Consider the following 22,721-nt stretch of genomic DNA (forward strand, 5'->3'; position numbering starts at 1 on the left):
TGTGAAATTATCAACTTTTCCAAAGCCAAATTCCTCGTCTTCACACCCCTTCTCACATTAAATGTACCAAAATATTTCTTCTTGGCAGGGATACTCTTCAGCTCCATCATGGCCATTTTTGTGGCTTAAAGTTTGCAGTCTTTTTACATTCATACTTCAACATGTTAAAAAAAAAACTCATGGAGGGATGATATGGGTATAGAAATAGACAGCCAGTCATTTCCATCATAGAGTGGCCTTTGTAGCTTCTTTTTAATTGGCCTGACATTTGTTCAGGTGTCAGGGGAGCATGAGACAGAGCCTGAAAGCAAGTTTCTCACATCAGGTGTTAAGTATGAACGTTGACAAATAAAAAAGATATGAAGGTGAGTAAAGTGAGACATGTGACTTAACTTTAAACAGCTGCAGCCGAGGAGTGTAACTGTACCACAGGGCTGCGTTTTGAGCCGCCTTTTGCACTGCCTGTTTACACACGATTGCGTAGCCACTTTCGACTCCAACTCCATCATGAAGTTTGCTGGCGGTAGGCCTGATCACAGATAACAATTACAAGGCCTACCTGAAGGAAGTAGAGGACCTAACCCGCTGGGTGCCAGGACAACATCTGCAAGGCTAAAGAGGTGATACCCACTGCTTGATTTGTTGATGAAATCCATGTGTATCACTATATAATAATAGTACGGAGGTGACACATCCTTCTGCATCATTGGCAGGATAATTGTAATCGAATGGTGAGACCAGTGAAGATTCACACCCCTAATAGGCGTTGATCTTCCCCGCCTAAAGGACTTTTACACCTAACACTGCAAGAAAAAGGCTAGGAGAATCATTCAAGATCCAAAACACCCGGGTAATAGCCTTTTCTCCCTGTTTAAGTCGGGAAGAAGTTAGCGGATACACCAGGCCAGCACTGAGAGGCTGAGAAAGAGCTTCTACCCTATCAACCATTGATTGATTGATTAAGTGCTACATAATCTCAGCCATTTCATCTCACCTCATCTCCCTGTACATCCAAACATCCCCAGAAGCATGCCTCGATGTGTTGTTGTTCTTTTATGTTTAAAATTCAGTCCATCATGTCACCGCAGTTACACACACAGAATACAGAGGTGAACTGTGAAAACAAAACCAGCGAGAATCTCGAAAGGAGGCTTTGTTTTTCTTTTTCCTTTTTATAGGTGAGAGACCTTCATTCTTTAAATACTGTTGTTGAGAATATGACCTTAGGCAATTTGTACTCTGATACATTTCTGAACTATTAGCCACCATTCAAGCACTCACTCTTTTTTATGTCCTCACTCCAGAACCTTCGGTGGTACTGCTCTCCCACTTACCACATGTCATACATACTGTGACTGCAATGTGATTCATGGCTGACTGAAACAGTGTGAAATTGTGATGGTGCCAGCACTCTGAAGCTGGCCAGATGCCCACCAGTTGTGATCCATTGCAGCAAACAAAGTTAATGTGATAACAACTTGGGTATTATTAAGTTTATCAGCCGTCATTAAACAAGAAAGTGTATTGCCCAATCAGCATCCGTGGGGAAAATATTGGGTTGTTTCATATTCTTATGAGTGCGTTAATGATCACCAAATCTGGTCTGCTTACACCCAATCACTAACGCTAAGCATTTTCAGAAATGTTTCCTGAGGAAATTTGGATCGAGCAGCAGTGTTAATGAGCTATCACCATGGTTCGTCTGTGTGTGTCTTTAAAACCTTTCATCGCAGTTTGCACAAGATCAGACTGGTGGAGTAAGTGGAGCTTGAAGAAGTCTATTTCTGTATAAACACACACTTGGTCCTGGTCAAGGTTATGAAGTGCCCTACCACAGCTGAAATACTCTCACATCAGCACAAGATTAAAGAACACTTTCACACACATAAACAAACTTTTCAGGAGCAATACTGCGGGCATTAATAGGTGTCTGTGCGGAGCTCGGTTTGCAGGTATTATAAATATTGCCCCATCACATGGCGCGTTGTTTTTGTTCCTAAAGTCTGGAATGCTGTGATTTTGTTGTCTAAATTACAAATTCATTAAATGCAAGAGTTAAGAAAATCACATCGGAAAAAATCTGCCTCTCACAAAATTAAATTAACTTGATCAATTCCTCCCTAAATTCCATCCAATAGTATATGAAATTAAATACATGAAACAAAATGCAAATTTAAACAATATTTCCATTATGTTCCATATGTATAATATTTAATGATTAACACTTAAAAATAAATGATAAATAAATAAAAAATAAGGTAAAGAGTGGTGCAGCTGCAGTTTTTTTATGTCATTGCTGTTTTAAGAGTTTGTTATTGAGATTTTAATATTTTACACTTTTAATCAGTTCAAATGAAATAATTATTAGATCAAAAATGTTCTAACTATTTCAGGCACTTGTCCATCAGACATGAGTGTCAGTAATTAATAATTCACAATGTGTAAGTAGGTTGCACTGCAGGTCTGTGGCCTTTCTAGACATAGCAATGCTTGTATATACCGTATAGCCTTTGCAGAGGTTATGTGAATTAATGGAAATCTTGGACTCTTTGCTGACCTGAGGCAATACAGAGTGCAGCGCATAATAAAAAAACGTGGTTGGAGTGCCAGCTAGATCCCCCTATGGTATGCTGTAGGAACATGGTGGGAATATGGAAAGCTTAGGATTTATCAGACTGAATTTCAATGAGCCAGCAGGCTACTTTGAACCTGTCAGAGTACCCTTGCTCATTCAAGGTGTGCTGTTGTCTCGTCACCCCCATCATCGATTACCCTCAGGGCAAAAATGAAAAATGGATCCATGCTTGCCTACAGCATGGATAGAAAGAAATTCATTGCAGTTATCTCCGCCAGACAAATATTGCTCACTGATGCCACCCGCCATCTCTGAAGATCTGTACATTTCTCATGATCGTAATATGCTAGATTCTGATTTCGTTTTAGGATTTTTTTCTACATGTGTTGAACTTCTAATAGTATAATAGTAATGGCAATGATGATCACGATGAGAAAAATTTGATGAAAAAAAAAGAAGAGAGCCAATCTGTTACCAAATTGTGCATTCTGCTGTTTTATTTTTAAATTTTTTTTTTTATGAAAGTCGCCTCCTTTACTGCGTGTAATAGTTTCTGAAAGAGGTGTGTGCAGGATAACACAATCACACTTGTGAGAAAAAAATCTCACACATTTGGTACCACATTTATAAGGCAAATTATCAAAACTCAATTTAGCACAATTATTTCCGAGAAAATCTTCGGTCTTTTAGCACTTTGGCAGCTTGGGTGTCATATTGGTCTTGTCAGGTCTTGTATTAGTTGAAATGCTTATACATTTTAATTGGAGTGTCAATTATAGTTGTTAAATAAGTGCAATAATCTTCCCCACTTGGAAACATTTTTATTTTCATGACAATACTGCTTGAGAGGGTTCTATTTTTCAAAATTTAAGACAGCTTGAAGTTGTTCATCAATGATACATGTATAGTTTTATAGTAAGTCATTGATTCAAATAGGGAGTCAATGATTCAAATCAGTGCTAAGGATTTGGATTGGATTTGGGGTCTTTGGTTTCAGACCTGCTTTTTCTTCTCTAAATGAAGGTCATTACACATCTGCAGTCATTTGAAGACAGTTTATGTCAAGCAAGCAGACAACAAATTTGGTTATTGCGGCTCAGATATAATTTCTGCATGCTGTGTATAACTGTAAAAACTAACATTTTGCTGAGTAATCTCTCCCAAGGGGGCATGTACAAAGAGCATAAAACTGGGTCAAGGCAATTCCATTGTTGCCATCAAATCTATTAGACACCAGGTCTCTGAGGCTGATATAGACTTGTCTACCTGTAATGTAGGTCCTGAAACAGTTTAATATTGTCCCACTGAGACTAACCTAGTTTTCCAGATGGCCTATTACATTAACATACCTTGGTCTATATAGTGTTGAAAGTAGCTCTTAAATCCAGCAGAAAAAGGATAGACAAATTGTCTATTGTCATATTCATGGCCTCTCTCCTGGCTTTGCATCCATAAACTGCAGCAATAATTTATTCTTGTCTACACTTGTGTAAACAAAATATTGTAACAAAAACACAAAGCTGTCATTTTAGCTAGTGTGTATTGTAGAATTATGAAATATCAGTCTAAAGTCTAACGACACAAGTAATATCATTTTGTTTCTGTTCTTTTTGTTAAACCTATCACCAGGGGAGCTACATTCACAAGTGTTTTTTTGATGGCTAGTTGTCAGAAAGTGTAGTTGTTAGTTTAGCTGCTATTTTAGCTCACACTGTCAGGAATCCATAATTAGGAAAAACCCCTAGAAGAAGCACATTTGAAATTACACGCATTATTCCAACATCTTTGTCTTCGAGTTCATTAACCAACGAAAGGTCTTCAAGTCAGTATTTTTGTATAGTATTTATACTGAATCAAAGATTTGTTTTGCTTTTGTCTTTTCCATATAAAGAAACACAAACACTTAACATGCTTGAACAGTACTCAATGTTATTATTCAGTGGAGAATTAGCAGCTTAATCAATACCTCTAAATGAAATTCTAGTTTTTGGTTGCTCTGAGTAATAGGAATTAATATTCATTTGGTGTCATACCAATTGCTGGATTGGATATCTCTCATCCGTGTATTTGTTTACAATAGGAGAAATAAATGCCGTTCTCCCTTTTCATTCAGTTTTTATATTTTCTTTTTTATTTATACTGCATCCATTTTGCCATGAACTTTTTTTCTATAATCAATACACAAGTACAATAAGTATGTAAATTATCTAACAAAAAAAAAACGTATTAAAGTAAATTATCTCTTCTCTTTTTGAAGCAAAATGAACAACAGACAATGGAGTCTGATTTTTGAAGCATTTGGGCAAAAAAATGCTTTATTCATATTTTGACACTATTTTTCTTACACGCAGCGTGTTTTATGGATCTTCTAGTTTGAGGAGCAGAAGTCTTCTGAAGTAAAAGGGAAAACATGCCAATACTGCTAAACATCCAGCCGGGGGGGAGGGGGTTCAGAGTCTGCTTACAAGTATACGCCTGATGAAACTTTGCTGTTTGGGCAATACAATAAACCAACTGTTACTCTTCAACAGAACCAGCAAGAACTGCTCACTCTCTGTTGCACTTTAAGTCACGTAAACCTGGCGAGGTGAAACCACCCATGAAATTCCATTATATCTGCCTGGTTTTCTACTCTTTATACTGGACCACCTATCAGAGCTGGTGTATCAGGGAAATTAGGGGAGGCAAATTCTGCTATTATACCAGTGAATGTTGGTGTATCGATGTCACGGTGTAACAGAGAACCTGTTGCCCTCATCTTCCAGTTCTTTTCATTAACAGTAAGCCGTTTTATTCACTACAGGAGTTTTCCTCCTTTTATTCTGGCCTGTGTTTACATCCCGCCTCAAGCCTGTGTGAGCGAGGCGCTGCAACGCTTGGCTAACCAGATAACCAGTATGGAGCAAGAACACCAGACTCTCTTCTCATTATTCAGGGGGATTTTGAGCGAACCTCAGCCTTGAAAGCACAAATACAGACAGTATATTAAGTATCCCATGGGGGACAGAAACACACTGTCACACCATATCAAAGGATGCTTACTGCTCTGCTCCCCCATCAGCTTTTGGACCCTCTGATCACTCATCTTCTTCTAACTCACAAAAACTGAAATCCAGAAAACCTGTGGTAAACATTGTGGGAAGATAAGCCAATGATCTGATTGAGGTTACTGATACTGCAACACTGTGTGGTGTCATTGCAGATGGACCGAACATGTGTTCCTGCTAAGACTTGTTTAAAATATAGCAATGAAAACTGTTTTACAGCCAAAGTCAGGCAGCTTCTTCAGGCCAAGGATGAGGTCCTCAGCAGTGACAAAGGAATTAGAGCAGACCAAAGAAACAACACTGAAAAGCCAAAAACAAAGCTTGCACATCTTCCTGGCCTTAACTCACTCACTACACCACCTACAATTCCAAATTAGTTCCCATCACCCATCAATCCCGCTACGACCTGCGTGCTGCAACAGTGAAAAGGATGTCTTATGAATCGTACAGAGATAAAAGACCAGGAAAGTCCCAGGCCCAGATGGCGTCTCACACTTCTGTCTGAAGGCCTGTGGTGACCAACTGGCTCCTGTCTCCACACAGATCTTAAGCAGATCACTCAACTTGTGTTTCTCCTGCATCAAATGCTACATAACCATACTGTTCCCTGTAAAGCTTGCATGTCAGGAACAATGACTACGGGCAGTTTCCTTCACATCTGTGGTCACAAAGTTCTTTGAAATACTAGTGTTGGCTCACCTAAAGCACATCACAGGCCCCCTGCTGAATCCCCTGCAGTATGCCTACTGGCCAATCATGTTGGTTAATGAAGCAGTCAGTATGGCACTGCACGCTATATCCTGCAGTATCTTAAATGGAGAGTTACTGTATACAAGGATCTTTGTTCTTCTCCTGGAACTCCTCTGCCAGAAACCTCACAAAGTAACCACTTCTACCAGTGAATCACCATCTTCCTGAAAGACAGGAAGCACCAGGAGAAGCTAAACTCGCATCCAGTTCTCGCATTCCAAAGGGATGTGTGCATGCTCTCCTCACCGCTCTCTTCTCTCCTCGGTGAGCTCTATGGACACCAGTCTTATTTGAGACAGAGCTTCCCACACCACCTCCCCTCACCATACTCCACACTGTGGATGCCATGGAAGGTTTACGCCAAGTTTTGCAAAAAGGCCCAGCAGAGGTAACCTGACTCCGCCAGATGGATTGCTTCTCATTTGCTCGGCATATCCATCCGGGAACTTTCTTTTATTTTTTTTTATTTTTTTTTTATTTTTGGGAAGGGGCGAAAATACTGGTTAGCTGATTGGATAAACCATCTGTCTATCACCACCTATGTTGTCTATCAACCAATCAGATCAACCATGACATACACAAAAACATCTTTTCCCGCGAGAAAAGCCTCCAGTGCCGTTTTTTGCTCTTCTTTCAATACTTTCTAATTCGGATAAAACTTGCGCAATAGCTACGCTCATCTCATCCGTGGAAGCTGCCATGTTGTTTAGACCAGGTTTAGACTAACAGTCGCTTCTCGTTGCGTCACACCTAAACCCGCCTCAAAACCAACGCTGATTGGTCGATCGTCGAAATTTTCTCTATCTCAAGATGCCAGACTGATCTGCGAGTACAAAACTGGAGCTCGCGAGATCAGGACGGTCTCACGAGGCTACAGCAGAGGGTGTTCTTCCTGTGCCAGCTGAGGGAGTTGCAACATCAGCTGTTACTTCAGTTATTTTTGGTTGTGTGCTTTGGTTTGGCACAAAACAAACTGATGTAACAAACTGATGAAAAGATCATTGGCACCAACCTGCCTAGCCTTTCAGTACTTGTACACCACCTGAGTCAACAAACATGTTTTGCAGACTCCTTTTGACCCTTTCCTGGAATTATTCAACTCCACCCTTCTGGTGGGTTTTCTGATGAAAATCTGTCTGCCCCATCCCTCCAGGTAAAATAAGCCGTTTGTAGCCCTCATTGTGTTAACTCTAAAACAAAAATGCTAATACAATTACTGAACTGTCTAATAAGCCAGCTGTAGAAGACGTGAACTGAAAATATGTCTAATTAAATTTATAAAAAAAAAAAACGACTTCAGCCTGAGGCACTGCGGACTAAAAGTGGATGAAAATGTTATGAATCGTGTCCTTGTTTCTCTGACAGTTTGTCATTTCCCATAGCAAGAGATACAAACCAGAAGCTGTAATGTAAGACTTCAGAGCAGCAGTGGTAGTGTTATTGTTTCAGATCAGGTGTAGGCTTACTGATGTCTAAATAAAAATCTACAACTGCACAACAAGTGCACAAAGAGAGAGAGAGGCAGGTAGAGTAAACAGGTAAACAACAGAGAAACTAAACAGAAACGTAACTTAATTTGGTGCCATATTTGGAGGCTGTCATATTTTCATGTATGGACTTTCATCCTGCGCTCATTTTGTGATGATGATGATGACTGGATAAATCTGCTTTGTTTCCGTAGTAGCCCTCTAATTCAGATCACCGTGCACCAAAATAAGCAGGCACAGAAACAATTTCTTTCCACGTGTCTTTACAGTATTGAAGAGATAACTCAGCCACATGATGACTCAAAACAATATCTGCGCAATAGCTGTGCAATGCCATCTACCCTGGACATAACATTAAATTTGCTGTGCAGCTATAGAAGTCATTGTTATAAGCCTACAGCTGCATACAATACACAATTGACCTAGTCATAATATGGATTACACAATATTTTAGACCACTTTCGCACTCATACTTTCTGTATATACTGTACAGTAGACCAGAACCACGTCTTTACAGTGTACTTGGTCTGCATATACTACACATAAGCATACTTTATAAACATAGTTCTGATTCTTTTTGGTCATAAGCATATGGATTTTATAAAGGAAAAGCAATAGCCCAATAGGCAAAACAACTGACATTATTTCTGTTATTGCATTTTCCGCAACTCTAAATAACATACAACAGTCGTTTAGTGATTCTCTTTTTTTCTGAGGGTGCTCAGAGCACATCATAACATCATATTTTTGCGATGGTCCCCAGCAGTACGAGAAGGGGAACAACGTAATAAGACCCATGTGTTTTGACTGATGTGCCTGGAAGTTTTCCTCTATCTGACGAGTGCCTCGTTGTGATCTAACATTGCTTGGCTGGCTGCCTCATTAAATATACACTTGCAGCTGCCACTGAAATAGCAAATCAAACCCATGTTTTCCTCCGCCAAAATCTTTTCTTCTGCCTGTCACTAAAATTGAACAAAATTCTGCAGAGAATTGCAGTGTTAACCCATAAGAACCCAGATCTATTTCCCCTTATGTAAAGGAAAAGTATGGGGGTGCATAACACAGACTAAATAGACCACATAGAACACATTTCTGAGGTTTTAACAAAAACAAAAAACCTGCAGTATCCGAAAGCTGTATGTTACATTGGGCTCATTTGATAATGCATCACTTTTTGCTTAGTTTCACAGATTTGTCTTTTAATTTGCAGTTTCACAACATATGTAAAATAATAACTTTACTTCTTAGCTTTGACATCAAAATCTTATTTTAGATTGTCAAACTGAATAAAAATAAATAATACTGTGTGGGTAACACTTTATAATAACTATCATTATTAAAAGGGTAATTTGATAATTAATTGAACTTAACTGAACAGTTAAGTTATTTTACTGTTGACAAACAATGAAATGATGATTTATGTTTATAAATAAATAAATATTAGTAATATGATTTATTTTATCATTTCAATCAGGAGAGACTTTGTTGCAGATATGCAAAGATTTATTGTACATAAGCCTAATATGAAATGTACAGAGTCTTTGGGAATTAGACTCAATCATTATAAATATTTTAAAGGGGTAGAGAAACAGACATATTCTCCGTGATGGAGCCTAGACACTGGTGATGGTGGAGAAGGAACACGGAGACCAAACGAAGGAGCTGTCTGCCGGAAAGGGACTCCGGTTACAGTGGTTGACGATGCCCGGAAGTGGAAGGGGAGGAGGGTTGCACATTTGCCTGAAAAGACAGCTGATAGCAAGAAGAGAAGACATTTAAAGCAGGATGTCATGCTGTGATTGGATCATGAATTCCGTGGCCAATTCTGGTTGGTTTACTGAAAAGTGAACGCCTCTTAACAGCTGAATAGTTTTAGGGAGAGATAGTGGTGATTGAAGTAATTCAGAAGTCTTCCTGAAAGAATTTGTGCTGAGCTTCATTGTGATATATAAAATAAGTTTATAAATTGAGATAGATAGTTAATACTTTGTTTACAAATCAATTAACCACTGACAATCTATACACATTTGGAATGCTATTATGAAGATGAAACTAATGCTTTATAATAATAATTAGTTAATGAATAACTGTTTTATAAAGCATCAAGTAACATGAGTCTGACCACATATAATCTTTTTTTGGCAATCGATGATTATTTGTGCACTGATAATAGCTATCTAAATGTTTATAGATGCTTTTATAAAGTCTTAATTAACTATTAACAAGGTGTTAAATTCATCAGATGCAACTTGATAATAGCCATCCAAATAAAGTCTATTGATTGTTTATAAAAGATTACTTAATCATTAACAAATAGTTCATATAATATATAAAATGTTAGGATTAGGGTAACATGAATAAGTTTAGCTATTATTGACCTAGTGAGGAATCAATCGCCATAGGGACCTCACCTTGTTATGCACATACATGTTTACAAAAATTAGGGCTGTCAAACGATTAATTTTTTTGTAATCTGAATTACAAAAATTCCTATAGTTAATCGCAATTAATTGCATGTTTCATCACATGATTAAAATTCTATTATTTTGCATTTCAGAACTGTTTAAGTATATATTAACAATGGAAATCAATTCTTACCCATGTATATTGATTGGGAATCAAATGAATGCAAAGAAAGTAACTTTATGAACTTGATTTTAAGATTTGTATTTGTTTATTATGTATTCATTTACTGTAAACAAACGTTAAATGTGTGAATCTAGTCACACATTTAAATCTAGAGTCAATATTAGGGTTGGGTATTGTTTGGTTTGGATACCGGTGCTAAGGCGTTACTTTTAAAACGGTGCCTGAACCGATACTTTTTAAGAAAGTTTTAAAAAAGAAGGGTACTAAACAACAGTTGGCGACATTAAAGAATGGCTTGTTTATTGCTAAGGTACTAGTAAATAGCTGTTGAATGACAAAAACAACCACCAGATGAGAAAAGCGCATTTAACAATAACTTTGAATGCACCACGACGCTGTAGGTTACCAGTTTTAGTGAATGCACCGTCTGTGTTTTTCACAACGTTATTTACCTAATGTGTTTTATATCAATTTGTTCAACAAATGTGGTCAGAACAGGTTTAATGTAATATATGACATGTTATGTAAGCATTATAATCATTAAATGACTTGAATCTTACCTTAGAAAAAAAAAATAGCTTTTTAAAATTAGCTAGTTCTGTCATATGTATTGACCAGGCACACTGCCATCTTGGAAATGTTGTCATGGAAACACAAATTGATATGTCACATGACCGCTACCAGGATGTTCTATCAGTGTCACTCAGGGACTTCATGAGTTAAAATCAAGGATAAAGCTGAATGAGAACCTTTCCAGAACATTTAAAGTGTGTGTGTGACACCAGTGTCACCATGGGTTTTCTTATTTAACCACTTTACATACTGCTCCCCTTTAACAAGTAGGGCATACACAAGTGCTATAATCAAGCTCTTAGCCGTACCTGAGCTCATGTGATTATAGGGAAAGTGAGCGACAAAGAATAAGACATTTGTGTCTTTTGTGTGTTTTTATGCAATAGTCAGGGGGCAGATGGGAGCAAGGCGGGGGGATGACTATAATTTGGAGATGGGCGTCTGACAGGCTTGGCAGTCTGTGTCAGTCCTATAAGTGAGCAAGGGCCAAATTGCATCAAAAGCGCAGCCTGAAAAGAATGAGGAGAGAAAATGTTGTACAGTGACAGTCATAAAAATGTTAGTGTTCAATTTACGTAGAACAGTAGTGGTAGTGTGCACATCCTCACCGGTGAGGTACAGGGCAAAAAGGGGCTGGATACAACTTAAAAGAATGAGGTGCTCAAAAAGTGTTCAATTTAACCATATTGTCAGTAACTTTACTGGTGCTTACTAAGTAACAATGATGGAAGAGACGAAGAGATGAAATGCAGTAACAAACGCACCCACACCTACGCCCATCTGCACTTAACCACAAATACACACGGTATACCAGTAGGTATAGTGTGTAATTGTGTAATTCTTTCTTTTGCTCTTTAACTCCCTTCATCTCGCTACTATACCCTGTATCTTTGTCTCTTTTATGTGGAAGGAATCCTTCTTAGATCAGTGTGAAACAGCACAGACTCTGTAGCAATTAACTCCCAGCCTGTAAGAGCTTAGTGAAGCAGAGGAGCCACACACAGCAATGGAGCACATTCATTTTCAGTCTGGAGACAACATACTGTCCATATCACCCACACACTCACTCACACACACACACACACACACACACACACACACACACACACACACACACGAAACATACAATGGGACTGAAAGAATAGATGTGATGAAAAATAGCCGCAAATGCAAATAAGAGAGCATTTATTCACTTTAGTTAAATAATGTATGCTTGTGATATGTGAACCAACTCTGTTGAGTAACATGTTATTTTTTTGAATAGTTGGTGTCTTGTAAGAAAAAGAAAAAGGTGCAGCCTGGTGTTCTGTGTTTCCCCTATGTTGACTTTAGCCTGGCGCATAAGTATTTATCAGTTACTTTTCGAAAACCACATGAACCACTCTACACATCAGCATGATTTCGATCCACCACACACCACTTATTTTAAAAGAAAATGTTGCTTTGAAAGCTAATTAGCCTGTTACACTGATTATTTCCTTAAAAGCAATGTAGCATTTAAAAGACTGAAGAAAACTGATGAAGAATTGTTTAAACAGGGTCCGGCGCAGTAGCCTGGTCCTACCAGACTCTCGTACATTTCATTAGTACAGAGAGTCTGGCCACTCTCCATTGACAAGTGTTAACTTCCTGAAGGCGGGTACTCTGTTGAAGTTTAAAACTATTGGATCTGCCCAGAGCCACTCTGGTAGCCTTGCTCCGCCCTCCTACGTACTGTCTGGTAAGACCAGGCTAACAAGAGGGGAGACGACAACAACTATCGGCTTAGCATCGCTAGCGTTCGCCTTAGCCAACTCCTTCACCACTAACGGAGCGAGCTGGAAAATCAAACTTATCCCCAACCCCGTGGGGAGGAGGGCCACAACATCATGGCCACCAACAAAACTCAGCAAAGATTGTTCTTGCTCGGGCTTTAACTTCTGGATATTTGGCAGCGTTGCCACAAAGGACCGCATCTTTCTCCACCCGTCACAACCTCAACGTCACCGTTCTCAGGCACTCCCTCTCCCACTCCCAAGAATATACCGCAAACCCATGGACCCACGGTAGTAGTCGTTGCAGAATGAATATAGGCGTTTAGTGTTATTTTTGGCATAAAAAAATAATTCTGGCATGGCTGGGACTTCCTGTACAATTATAGGGGCAACACTGGTGTTGTTGAACAATCCGTTCTCATTCCGAACTTGTAAAATAAGTACGTTTGGTCAGTGTCCTTCAGCGTCTGATGCGACGAAAAAGGCACCCTTCGGCGTATTTGTGTAACGTACTGGGGAGTGCCGCAGTTGGATGAGACTTAGCGAGTGGTACGTAAGGGGAAATTGCTGGGACGGCGGATGGGTAAAACACCGGACTTTCACTCAGGAGACTCGGGTTCGCGCCCCGCGTGTGGCGTTTTGTTTCCCCGTCTCCGGCGTGTGTTTCCCAGCTTTTGAGGCGTCCTTTCCCCGTTGTTTTTCTTTTGTTTCCCCCGTCTACGGTGTGTGTTTCCCGGCTTTTGAGGCGTCCTTTCCCCGTTGTTTTTCTCCGAAAAAGGGACGGCAATAGTGGCGACCAAGCACGTTTACATGAGACGCTAAAGGAGACTTTTAACGTCAAATAAGAACGAGAAAGGCTCCTGACCGAACGTCCTTATTTTACGAGTTGGGTGTGAGAATGTGTTGTGTTGAACATGGACTACAGAAAAAAAAACATAATTCAGTGATTAGAGTCTTCAAGCCATCAGTGTCAAGGTGATTGATTCTTGTTTGACTTCGGCCACGCTGCATGGTGCACAACCACATTCTCTGTTTATGAAGGGCTCTAAAGGGCATATACCACTCAATTAGAACTAGACATTTATAGATGTGCTGCTCACTAGCATCTAAGAACGGCAAAACCATCCTCTGATTCACAACATGCAGCAATGCAGCCATATTGTACAGAGTCGCTCCACATGTTTACCTTATGCAAATATTTTTCTGTTAGTTTTTTTTTTTTATCATTTCATTCCTCCTAATCTTTTTTCTTTCCCAGGGACCCGTGCATAAACACATCCTTACACACTTTATCCTCCACAGCTTGCCTCTACCACAATGCAGCATCCTGAGGCTTGTATTTGTATTCTTGTCACGCAGTGGAAAATCTAAAGCGGACTCTATCTACAAAAGCGAGTACAAATCAAAGAACATCACAATTCCTGTGAAGATGCCAGCCCATTTCGCCTTTCTTTGTGTTTTTTTTTTTTTCTGTGGACACTTAGTTTTGTGCTATTGAAATAAGCAAGAGAAGGTCGGAATGGCCAAGGGTTTGAATAAACATTCAATCTTATTCTTGGTGATTTTTCATAAACCTCCCCCTCTACTCCACCTATACCTTCCATAACCCTGAAGTCCAAGATGGAATTGTGTCACTGCAGAAATGTCCATAGAAGACAGCACTGATTACTCTGAAAGCATATCTGTTCCGAGAGAGAGAGCGAGAGAGAGCGGAGTGAAAAATCGCAATGCCTTGACCCTGTCGATGGTTTATCTGTAAAAACCTGCCATACACTCCAATCACGTGTTGCTGCACCTTGTCTCAGCTTGGCAGCAGTACCACTGGCAGCAGCAAGGTCAGGGGTCAGTACCTCTCACCACTCACAGGTGTGTGAAGAGAGTGCTGAGCGCTGATCGATTGTTCTCTGTGAGATTTATTACTCCAGTCTTTAATAGATAGGTGATGCTTCTGCCTCATTTAAGGCAGCTGCACAGCTTGCCAATGTCCATGCCCATAGAGTTTGTGAAAATGTGTTATAAATTGAGACGTTAAGAAGCTTAGACAGAGAGGACAGGTGAAATAGTGGGAGAGAGTGCATACAAATTGGTGAGGTTGCTGGATAAGGAAATAGATGAGCAACTTTAGCAAGGATTTGTTAGCGATTAAGCCAGCGCACGTTGGAGTAAGAGAAGGTGAGAAGCAGTCGTCGAAGGGAAAGAACACCAAATAGGTTCTTAGGAGGGAAGAGAAGCATAGATGGCAGCATAGAGCGATATATTTGATATTTTTGTATTAAATGTTTTTCAATGCCTTATAAATAGTGTTTTCTAATCACACCACTTCATGAATGCATATTCTTGCCAGGAGTATTGCATAAGATATACATGCACATGCATGAATGCAACAACAAAAAAACGCCAAGCCTAAGTATGCACAATCTTAAATACATGCACAGCCACAATATGCATAAGAGGCTGATTTGAAATTTGGTGCAGAGTCAATAAAGGCTGCTACCTTGCAGGAAGGTCACAGCTTAGAGAACCTCTCCACAAGGCTCTACAAAGTCTCCCTCTGAACTCTCCGTTCCCGTTAGAGGGAATAAATAGCCTCATTATTCTGCCAGGTGCTCACCATCCATCCCTGTGTGCCACTTCCATTGTTTCTCCTCAACTCACGTTACTAAACGAAGTCTTCATTCTGTCTGTTCTCACAACAATCCTCATAATCAATTGTAAGAATTATTGGACATTTTAAATTATTATCACGATATAATTTGCCGTTTGTCTACCAACCCTTATGCTGCTTTGTTTTGCCTGAGGAAAGCAAATACTAAATTTTAAATCCTGTGAGGTGTTTACAGCAGCTTACATTAGATCCCCCAGATTCCACAAGAGAAACAAGTTGTCAGTTTACATATCCTACATCATATTAGTGCGCTCTTTCAACACAATGATGTGGTGGTTATTTGGTACTAAAAGGAATAGAAAAATGTTACCAAAATATGCACAATTTTACTAGTGATTTCGTTTTTACATTTGCAAATCAGTCATGAATTGGCCCACACTGACTTAGTTTTTAGTTGACTAAACTGTCTAACGTGTTTGAGCCAGTCAATTCTAAAGGACCATTATGTATTCATTGTAGTTTCCCTGCAATTATACTGTATCAATAATACAATGCACAGTCACTGTGAATATTTTATTTGTAATTTAATTGCATACTGTGACAAATCTTTCACAACAAAAATTACAACACATATTGTGATCACCTCGAGATGACCCTAACATCAGGTAAACAATTGTTTTTTTTAGTGCCTTGTGCAGCTCTTTACAGTCAGTGTCTGCCCACGCAGTTTACCCATGTGGCTCATACTGCCTGTTGGCTTTCTACCCTGCAGATTTCCCTCCAGCCGTACCCACTGATAATTATAATCCAGAAAAGCATATGGGTTAGTACAACCACAGCAGTTTGCTAACACTGTTTAATTCCACGCTATGACACTGTAAAATTTTAAGTGTTTCAGCAAGTGTGTTTTAACACAATTGCTGCCATAATAATTGGCTCTGCATGAAGTTGGCTTTATGAAGCTCATGTATAACATTGGTCCCTGACTATTCACTTAATACTTGGAAAGATGAACAAAATCATCAGAAAGGTACAGTACCATGCACTTTGCATATACTAGATAAATGATGTGTCTCTGAGGTCACTGACAAGTGGCTCTCAATGTGGCTGTGTGGGTGATATGCATTGCCAAATGTAGCCTTCTGTGTGCTCGTTGAACTGACTTGTGATGATATTTTTGAAACAAGATTTTACGCCTCAGAATAATTATTCTGTACCAACATCAATAGCCTTGTAGCTCTCTTCATAAGTTCACCCTTTACGATTCATACCTACAAATCACTTCATACATACTGATGCATATGGATATTTCAATGGGACCCATTATGCTTTTTCTTTATTTCTGTCATATATATATCAGATTGTTCATGGTAGAAAGTGCTGCTACACTCTGTTTTAGTTAGTTCCCGTCTGCATTGACAGACCGTACAGAGAGCACATATGCAGAGACCAGAGCAAGGCAGACTGGGCTTTTTCGGGAGGGGGGCTTAAAGAGACGGGTGCTACAGTGGAGCATCTCAGACCGAGGGTGAATACAGGTGCAGCAGCCATGGGCAGTATGAGAAAAATTGTGTTTTTTGAACATTAAAGTATGTAAGCATGTTCTAGCAGAAACCCAAAAAACAACTATAAAACTGAAAATGAGCATACAAGTTCCCCTTTTAACAAATTATTGATAATTCTAATTAAAATATGCATTACTATGTGTTGAACGTGATCACAAGTGTATGCATTCTTCTCTAACTGCATCTCTAGAGCAAAAGCTCCAGAAATATCAAACTCTACTAGTACATGGCATTTCATTTGCTTTAAATGTACTTAATAAGTTTATTAAAGTACCAGCACAAGCTACATAGTGCATATTAAAACATAACATGGGAAATGATTGAGATGAGTTTCAAACCCAGCTGTCAGGAACTACAAGAATATATGATACTATATCCTGCATGACAAAGAGAAACCTAAACTACAATATCTCCCAGGACATGAATCCCCCTGCAATTTATTATTTAGCGCACACGTAAGTGTTTTCAGTTAAAGCTCCTCCAATACTGCATTCATATCCAATCAATTATTCAACAATGGGATTCCTCCTCAGTCAGTTTGACACACTGATGCTGGCTGTCCAGGGATCCAGTCAGCCAGCCAGCTGAGGTCTTGCCAATCAGCCCTAATGCTGACACAATGATGCCTCAGCCTCCAGCTCTGCCTCTGCTTCCTTCAGGAGGGTATGCTTTCTCTGATTGGTGTGGCTGTACCCTGGCAGACACTCCATCTGCACTAGATTGCACTGCTGGAGTGGAGATAGCTGCAATTTGCAGCAATTCTGCCAGTAATTTCGATATGTATGAGGACCAGAGCAATTCGTAGCTCTCTCCACAAGGCCCGGGTGCTTTATTTGATGCCTCTCATCACCAGCATACAGGTATATTCCAACACCTCTCTACTTGTGCTGGCACCAAAGTCTCGTTTGGCTCATGCAAGAGAGAAGGCTCTTTAGAAGTGTAAGGGATTTTATTTTCGTGAAAATGTAAAAAATAATGAGCAGAATCTTCTCATAAAGGAATGTTGAACGAGCACAGATGGAGTGATTAAAAATTTGATTGAGGAATGATTGAACAGATCTTCTAATGACAGTGGCAGAAAAGACTTAAGACCCAGCTTCTCGCCACGTAATTCCCTTTCTATTTTGTTTCTCAAAATCATTTATTTCATCATTCGACTGGGTTTTCTTCAGGACATTTCTTTCAGTACATTGTACATGACAGTGCCACATTGTTCATACCTGATCAGACGTTAGACAACAGAACAACATAGATAAACAATTCATAACCTCTAACACTGTTTTGACTCCTCTGCGCTAAGATAAGTACATATTTCTGCAGGATGGCGTCCCAGTTGTGTTCTACAGCATTGTGAATAAAACTGGAAATTAGTGGTGTTTATCACACTTCTGTCACTCCAGTGCTACTTTACAATGTTTGTAATTGTAACCACCTCTTTAGGAAGCTATTGATAGATGATACAGTGCCTTGCGAAAGTATTCGGCCCCCTTGAACTTTTCGATCTTTTGCCACATTTCAGGCTTCAAACATAAAGATATAAAACTGTAATTTTTTTGTGAAGAATCAACAACAAGTGGGACACAATCATGAAGTGGAACGAAATTTATTGGATATTTCAAACTTTTTTAACAAATGAAAAACTGAAAAATTGGACGTGCAAAATTATTCAGCCCCTTTACTTTCAGTGCAGAAAACTCTCTCCAGAAGTTCAGTGAGGATCTCTGAATGATCCAATGTTGACCTACATGACTAATGATGATAAATAGAATCCACCTGTGTGTAATTAAGTCTCCGTATAAATGCACCTGCTCTGTGATGGTCTCAGAGGTCCGTTTAAAGCGCAGAGCGCATCATGAAGAACAAGGAACACACCAGGCAGGTCCGAGATACTGTTGTGGAGAAGTTTAAAGCCGGATTTGGATACTACATTTCCCAAGCTTTAAACATCCCAAGGAGCACTGTGCAAGCGATAATATTGAAATGGAAGGAGTATCAGACCACTGCAAATCTACGAAGACCCGGCCGTCCCTCTAAACTTTCAGCTCATACAAGGAGAAGATCAGAGATGCAGCCAAGAGGCCCATGATCACTCTGGATGAACTGCAGAGATCTACAGCTGAGGTGGGAGACTCTGTCCATAGGACAACAATCAGTCGTATACTGCACAAATCTGGCCTTTATGGAAGAGTGGCAAGAAGAAAGCCATTTCTTAAAGATATCCATAAAAAGTGTTGTTTAAAGTTTGCCACAAGCCACCTGGGAGACACACCAAACATGTGGAAGAAGGTGCTCTGGTCAGATGAAACCAAAATCAAACTTTTTGGCCACAATGCAAAACGTTATGTTTGGCGTAAAAGCAACACCGCTCATCACCCTGAACACACCATCCCCACTGTCAAACATGGTGGTGGCAGCATCATGGTTTGGGCCTGCTTTTCTTCAGCAGGGACAGGGAAGATGGTTAAAATTGATGGGAAGATGGATGGAGCCAAATACAGGACCATTCTGGAAGAAAACCTGATGGAGTCTGCAAAAGACCTGAGACTGGGACGGAGCTTTGTCTTCCAACAAGACAATGATCCAAAACATAAAGCAAAATCTACAATGGAATGGTTCACAAATAAACATATCCAGGTGTTAGAATAGCCAAGTCAAAGTCCAGACCTGAATCCAATCGAGAATCTGTGGAAAGAACTGAAAACTGTTGTTCACAAACACTCTCCATCCAACCTCACTGAGCTCGAGCTGTTTTGCAAGGAGTAATGGGCAAAAATGTCAGTCTCTCGATGTGCAAAACTGATAGAGACCTACCCCAAGCGACTTACAGCTGTAATCGCAGTAAGGTGGCGCTATAAAGTATTAACTTAAGGGGGCTGAATAATTTTGCACACCCAATTTTTCAGTTGTTTTTTTATTGTTAAAAAGGTTTGAAATATCCAATAAATTTCGTTCCACTTCATGATTGTGTCCCACTTGTTGATTCTTCACAAAAAATTACAGTTTTATATCTTTGTTTGAAGCCTGAAATGTGGCAGAAGGTCGAAAAGTTCAAGGGGGCCGAATACTTTCGCAAGGCACTGTAGATGTTCTCCTCATTCAACTCTTGAGCTCAGTCTTGGGAGCATTTGTATGCCCATAGCACTTTTTTAGACCATGCTATTATCAAAAAATGTTTCTTCTTCTTTTTAAAAACTGTCCTCTTGCTTCTATTTCAGCCTCACTTTGACTAAATGGTCGGGAAAAAAGCCTTTCTGTTGACCACATTACTTTGTGAAGGAGTGTCATGATGATAAAAAAAAAAAAATCATAGAATTGTAATGATGCCTGGTTTTTAATTAGCGCTGAACTCTTAGCAACCTCATTACATGCAAACGGCGCTAAAGGGTCTGAAGAGGTGTATCCCTTTGGACACTCTCTCTCTCTCAAGACCTCATTACTTTGACCCTGGAATAGGAGGAGGGGCTTAGCAAGTCCATCACTCTGCCCTTACCCAGCTTTAATGGTGTCATGTGGCCATGATCAAAGTCTTCATGACATTTCTATGTTATACTCTGTAGTCATCATGCCTTTCTCCATGTGGACTCTCTCCTTCTGTTATACCCTGTCTGTCAGTGGCTTTCCTTCTCATCCAACACATTATCTCTGCTCAGTTAGATTTGCTGCTCAGCAATCCTTTTAATGTATTTCACATTTTTACTATTTTACCCCGCCCAACGACGCAACCCATCAGGGCAGATTAAGAAGTGTACGGTAGAGGTCTTCACAGGTTCTCTCGATTTCTTCCAAGACCCAACCAAGTACCAAATGCTATTCAGTCTAGTCAGGTGCAGTTCTGTTGCCATTGGAGTCCATGTCTAAATATGTCTAATACCTAAGTGGGTTTGCTATCTGCTCTGTTCATGTGGTGTGTTACAATCATTGCAACGGGTCCAACACAATTTGTGTCAACCAGAAAGTGTAGCTAAACGGGAAAGTCAGCATGCTAACATGCTTGATATCTTTGCCTTTTATGGAAAGCTGATAGTACAGAGGCAGACAGGAAATGAGGGGAAGAGTGAGAGAGGGGTATGACATGCAACAAAGATTTCCCGCCGATATCAAACTATGCATCTTTAGCTACCAGGGCACCCAGCAGGTAGTGTTTCCTATGGCTACCATATTATTATAGCATGTTAGCCTGCTAACATTTATCAATAAGCACAAAACACAACATACAGCTGAGGCTGGTGAGAAAGTCATTAGTTTTGAAGGTGTTTGTTCATAAACAATTTTTGGAGCCAATGATGGAAGTAGATAGAAAAGAAATGTTAAGTGATCGCCAAATTTATTGCAATTCATACTGAGGGGAACATGAATTTGAGCACCAAATATAATGGTAATCCATGTTTGCATCTATGCAGAGATATTTCAGTCTCAACCAAAATGGTGGACCGACCAGCCCACTAATAAAAATAATTTTCCTTTTTAAAAAACTTTCCCCTCCCCTTTTTTTTTTTTTTTTTTTTTTTCACCTTTTGGATTATCTGTAGGTCTTTTTTGGATCGGTTCTTACTGTTTTTGGGTTCCTTTTGGATTTTTTATTGTTTTTTATGTATTTATGCACATTGGGTTAAGGTAGGTTTTCCAGGGGTCTGTTTCAGATCAGGTTTTTGTATACCCATGAAGACCTTGTGTGTATGATCTGTACCTGTCTTGTAGAGTATGTGCTGTGGCCCTGGTTATTGTTAATTTATCAGTTAACATTTTCCTACCTACGACAATTGTGTCTTCTACTGCTTTGTGTCTGTGGCGTACCCAGTGGATTTTTATGCCCTTACTGTGGCCAATCCTTCCTGTCAAGCTGGGCCTGCTCTGCTCATTTTGTTTTACCTGAGAGCACCTCTAAATATTAATGTGGTCTTCTCCCTGAATTGCAGCCTTACAGGCCTGCCAACTCTCTCAGCATTTGTCTACCTGCCTCTCTTTCTCTCCTCCCCTTTCCCACTGGATCTCCCTTCACCACTCTTGGCTCAGTCTTTCCACCCTGAAGGTTAATTTCTGATGATATCAGATGTGATGGGTTGTTGGCTCTCATTCTTCTCGCTTACGATTTTATGACTCAAATCCTGCCACTTGAGCAAAATCCCCTCCTTTTATTTTTCCTGGTGGATGGCATTTGGAAGCATTTACTTTCACAAAGGCAAGAGGTTGAAAGCAAACCTGAAATCTAATACTGACATCAATCTGAGCTATCCAGCATCGCATAGATTAATCATGTGACGTTAGCCAACATTGAAATCTGCATGACCTCATTTAAATTTGTTTTTTCTCCCCTGTCTTACCTGCCCTTCTTATCACTAACAAATTAATCCAGTTTGAGTGGGATTTATAAGCGTGCTGGGCTGTGGCTGGGACATCGGCAGCAATTTTGATGATTTCTGACTTTGGCACACTGCTGCTTTTGAAGAGCATCAAGAGTGGACCAATAGGATGACATCCAGCCCACTTAGCCACTTAAGCTATTATGTAAATACTCTCAAAAAGACACTAATGATAAGGTGCTCAAGTGAGTTGCTCTGAGAAATCCAAGCTGATGGAAAAACTACAACAGCTAATCATTATTATTTCTTATCCGAACATTTGTCAACAGACCAAACTGCATGTGCAATATTATAACCATACGTAATCACTGTCAACTGCCAAGTCATAGCAGACATTTTGACTTCCTCTTCTGTGCTCAATTATGTCTGCATGAATTATTCTTAGAGCAAAGGCAATGTTTTATGCATAATAT

At 39.6% G+C, this 22,721-nt stretch overlaps 1 protein-coding gene across 3 annotated transcripts in view; it reads left to right on the plus strand.

Annotated features, from left to right (window-relative positions):
- fibcd1b (fibrinogen C domain containing 1b) overlaps window positions 1-22,721 on the plus strand; it is a 131,619-nt gene that overhangs the window by 90,247 nt on the left and 18,651 nt on the right. The window lies entirely within an intron of this gene.

This window comes from Perca fluviatilis, chromosome 17, assembly GCF_010015445.1.
Source record: "Perca fluviatilis chromosome 17, GENO_Pfluv_1.0, whole genome shotgun sequence".
Classification (NCBI taxonomy): Eukaryota; Metazoa; Chordata; class Actinopteri; order Perciformes; family Percidae; genus Perca; species Perca fluviatilis.